Below are 5,000 nucleotides of genomic sequence, written 5' to 3'. Positions count from 1 at the left end.
GGTACCTGAGCTATAAGGCGGAGGACACTATAGGTAATTCCATCCTCACCTGGGGCGGACGCTTTTCCTTTGATCAGTGCATTGTTCAGTTCCCACTCAGTGATCTCAGCAAAGTCTGAGGGGTCAGTATCAGAACATCCAATCTCAATGGCAAATTTGCGTGCAATTTTAGATGACTAAGGTGATCCTGAATATTTTGGGAAGTGAGCTCAATTTGGACGCTCCAGCCCATTGACTAAGGAGCATATCTGCTTGTGCAAGAGGACTATGGAACTGCGGGGTGTTAGTTGGTTTGCCTGAAATTCTTTTAATTTTTTTCCAGACCTCCGACATTGAGGTGTTATTGTTAATGCTTTGTAGGAACTGTTCAAAGTGTTCATTTCTGAAATGAGTTTTTAATTCCCGTAGGTTTTTGTTAGCTTTAAGAAATTCAATAAGGTTGTCACGGGTATTATCCTGCTTTGTAGATATCATAAAGCTCCTGAACTCGCTTTTGTTCCCTTAATAATGTAGGGTCACCGACCCACTTAGGTTGTTTGCTGGGTTGTGAGTTGCTGTTCTTGAAGGTTTTCTTTGGACAGACCCAAGTGTTGTAGTAATCAGTGACCACTGTTGTCATGTCCATGGAAAATTTATCAACACTGTTACTGTGTAATCATTGTACCAGTCATAGATACGTGATTTAAAGTGATGCTCAAGGTAAGGGGGGATAGAAATTTTGACCCTATTTGTTTTGGTGACTGAGTATTATCAACAGCGTATCTCGTTACTATTGCAAAGTGGTCACTGATTAGCTCTGTTGCAAGCTTGCTTCTGACGTTTCCATGCACAAGATCCCTTCCTATTACATAATCTAGCTGCCCCCCGCCACGTGAGTTTGCCTGTCTGTATCATATACTGTCATAGATCTGTTGTTCACAAAATGTCGGATACTCTTCGCCATTTTAATTGCATTCGATATCTCCAAATGTATAATGTCTAACATTAAAATCTCCCATGCATATTGTGCGTGATTCTGAAAGTTGGGCAGTGAATCAGTCTGAAACTTTCTACACCTTGCGTATACATTGTACAGAGAGAAAAACCCAGAGGCTGTTCGAATATGTAAATGCTGATACTGCACATTATTGTCATTAGATTTCTGCACCAACTTATGCGGTTTTGGTGTCACTGACATAAGTCAATAGGCCTGTCATTCCTGTGTTCGTATAGGAGTGGTAGCCTCTAATTCTAGGGGCGGTTTTTATTTTAGTGACTGATGTGAAGGGCTCTTGTAAACAGATAACGTCAACATTATTGTTATGAATATAGTAAAGCAAGTCATTAATTCTACGGTTGACACCACGTATATTCCATGAAAGAAAAGTTAATGTTTTCTGTCCCCATCACACCCTATGTTTAACTGATTGGTCAAATTTCTGTTTGATGAAACTCTTTAGTCTGCATATTCTTGTACTGCATTACGTATTTGTGTTGTATCTTCTTTATTTATCTGTTTGCGCGCTTTCCGCGTATTGATTACTATACGCATAATCCGTACCTGATAGCATTTTCTAAGTGATGTCCCACAGATCAGCCGTTTCCTTCGCATCTTCGTCAGCGTCATTTTTACGGTCACTGTCGTCACTGTTTCAGATGGTCCGCCGTGCGTAATAATAATATCAGAGACCTCATTCGTATAGTCAGCATCACTAACATCACTAACATCATCAAAACGCACGTGCGTAATAATAATATCAGAGACCTCATTCGTATTTCAACATCACTGACATCACTAACATCATCAGAACGCACATTTTCCCTGTCTACACGATCACTTTTGTTCTCCATTATCATTTTTTTCAATTCAGCAATCTCTTGCCTGATGCTTTTTTTCATTTCAGCAATCTCTTGCCTGATGCTTCTTTTTGCAATCTCTTTATCCATGTCTTTTTCACCAATGGTTTCTCCTGTGGCACTGTTTCCTAGGATGGGGAATCCCCCTGGCAGTTGCGGGAATTCCTGTGGGTTGGTGACGTCACGCGGCCCAGGGTGGGTGTGTGTGGCTGGGCTGGGCATCGCCACTCCGCGGTCGATGGTACGGTCGGGGCAGGTGGGGGGGTGCTCGTGGCGGTTTGTGGGGGCAGTTACGGTGCCAGGCCGTCACACCCTCCGCTCTGCACCTGACGCACCTCTTCACGATGGTGGCGGCGTCCTCATTGTCGTTGTCCTTTCCGTCGTTTCTTGCAGGGCAGTCCTTTGCCTGGTGAGCTCCTGCACAGACAGCACACGCTGTGTCCTTCCTGCAATATTTAGCTACGTGGCCATAACCTTGACACTTGTAGCAGACTACAACCTCTGAGCACCACGGTCGAATGGAGCTCGGCTCTATGTATCTTCCAAAGAATTGGTACTCTGTAGGTGGCGGCTGTTCACCGCTCCATACAATGATGAGCCTGTTCAAAGGCTGCCCGTCCTTATAGATCCTCCGGGCTTTAAAAACGCCCGGAAGATGCAGTGCTTCCTCAGCGGCGCCTCCTTCGGAAACCTGGTAACCAGGTATTCCCGTATTTTTTCTTTTAGGCTGAAACTCGTCTTTGTTTTGCAGAGAGATCCCCGCAAAAGTGCCATTAATCATCATGGCCACATATTGTTGTTGTTCTCGTCGTACATAGACGTAGCGCGAGGATATCCACTCCCCTGCCACCATGTCTAGCGGGCCTTCCTCTTGGAGGGGCGGCAGCTGGCTGACCTCCCTCATCCACCTTATTTTATCGGACGGAAGTCGTGTCCTCAGAAGGCCAGTCTAATGTACCTCTCCCGGGGGCGATGGGTTCGCGCTTTTGGGTCATTCCGTTTGCTTTCTTGGTCAGGTTGCTGGTGTTATTCGGCATGGTTTTCACTTTTTTCCTTTTGGTCTGAACGAGTTGGAATCCCTCGTTATCAGCATCAGGGTCGGCAGTCGAATCCACATCGTTTACATCCCTATGTTCGGTGGAATCAATCCCTCCCATAGAGTGGAGGGTTGAGGGGGTGGTAGTTGGCACTGGTACTGGGGGGCATCGAGCGCGTCCCCACCCTCATCCATGGTAGGACAGTGAGGGGGTGGTTGTCCCGTCCGCTTCTTGGGTGATTAATTCCCGGCGGTCGGGCGCGGGGAGGGTGCGAGCGCCAGGTCAAGTGCTGTCACACATACATTCACCAGGTCTCGCCAACGGTCGTTGGTACAGCACCCTGTTACCTTAGCATCACACTCAGTATTCGTAATTTTTACTAGGCACTGTTTTTTTCTGGAGTCCCTGACCATAATATCCGACACAATTTGGTGTATGTACACACACACACACCACGCACACTCTGAGTATAAGGACAACCCAGTTGAGGGGGTTTATCCCGTAAAATCGTCCAGAACACAGGAGAAATCCTGATGACGTCCTGCTTTGGTGTTACTAGGCTTACAACTGTATATATTATATATATATATATATATATATATATATATATATTATTGGGTATAAGGGATTTTTTTTTCAATATTTGAGTTATTACTACGCAAGTTTTTACTACCTGAGGGCCTGTTACGCCATCTAGGGAGGGGGGGGGGGCAGTTGTTCGTTCCCGGGCCAGTTATTGGCCTGTTAATGGGATCCTTGCTGGGGGTCGTGAATATATATTAATATATATTCACGTGAATATATAGCTCGGGGAACGAGCAGGAGGGGGGTCAGTGTCTCTTATAAAAGCAAAAATACATCTCCTGTGGCAAAGTGAGTGGACCAGCCTCCAACTCACAAACAAAATCAATCCTGAAATAGAGCCGTGGGGGACAGCCCACAGAAAAGAAAGAAGGGAGGAGGTGGTGTTGGCCCGCCTTAGGGTCAACGCCACAAGATATACCCACCTCACTCCCTACATAGAAAAGAATTTTCCTCCACGGTGCCCCCAGTGTAACACCAGCATCACCATCCACCACCTATTAATCACATGCAACCATTATACAAACAATAGAAAACAACTTAAAAACTACTTCAGAATAAAAAATATAGAATTTACAATAACAAATATTCTATCAGATGATGAAAGAATCATCAGTAAAGTAATCACTTTTTTAAGGGAGACAAAACTTTATGACCTTATCTAGATTGACAGAATAAATAGGATCCATTGGCTTAATAACCTTGGCCACATGAAGCTGGTTGATAGCCAAGAAATCCAACAAAGAAGAAGAAGGAGGGTCACTCGAGTATGAACCTTTGATGAGGACGCATCTTACATAAAACGCAGAACCAATAAATAAAAAGTCTTGTGCCACAAGAGTTACCCTGGAGCCCGGGGCCTCTCGTCTCGCTAGGCATTATTGCTTCTGAGTTTCGTAAAGTAAATAAATTTAAAGTAAAACCTGTAATTACAGATCATTTATTGTGCTTTGCCAGCACCTTCAGTGCTCTTGTTTTGCAGGTGACACGAGACTACAGTAGTTGTAGTCAGCACCCCACCTCAGACCCGCAGCTCTCTTCTACACCAGGGTAGCCCTTTGGGCTTTCCCGGTAGGGAGGCCCAGTAGTCTGGGGCGTCCTTTGGGCGCACTTTTTCTCCCTCTAAATTTTTTACTCCTAATGTGACTTTCCTGAGCCTGCCGGAGTCTCTCGTGAGCTCCGTATTCGCTGGGGGGTGGCATCTACTTACCGTCCTTCGCCTAGGCAAGTTCGGCGGTAAGGAAGTGTCCTCCACATAACTCGATCCTCTCTGTGGTACTGGAGAACGCAACCAGGCTTCCACTAGGGGGGTAGAGGACGAAATACTGCCTTACTCTCTTAGCTATTGCTGTTAGGTTGATACCAAAAGTTAAGAGCCTTTGATCCCTTCAGGACAAAAATTTTGAGACAAGGGGTCGGACCTGGTCCGATACCCAGAATGAATGATACCCGGCTACCCCTTCTCCTCCTCAAGGAGGAGGGGCGACTAATGACCGTCCTAAGACAAATTCGACACTGATCAATGGAACCCTTACTAATGACAAA

The sequence above is a fragment of the Penaeus monodon genome, unplaced genomic scaffold (genome assembly GCF_015228065.2).
Source record: "Penaeus monodon isolate SGIC_2016 unplaced genomic scaffold, NSTDA_Pmon_1 PmonScaffold_6640, whole genome shotgun sequence".
Taxonomy (NCBI): Eukaryota; Metazoa; Arthropoda; class Malacostraca; order Decapoda; family Penaeidae; genus Penaeus; species Penaeus monodon.
The sequence above is the reverse complement of the archived record's forward strand: the minus strand, read 5'-3'. Positions refer to the sequence as shown.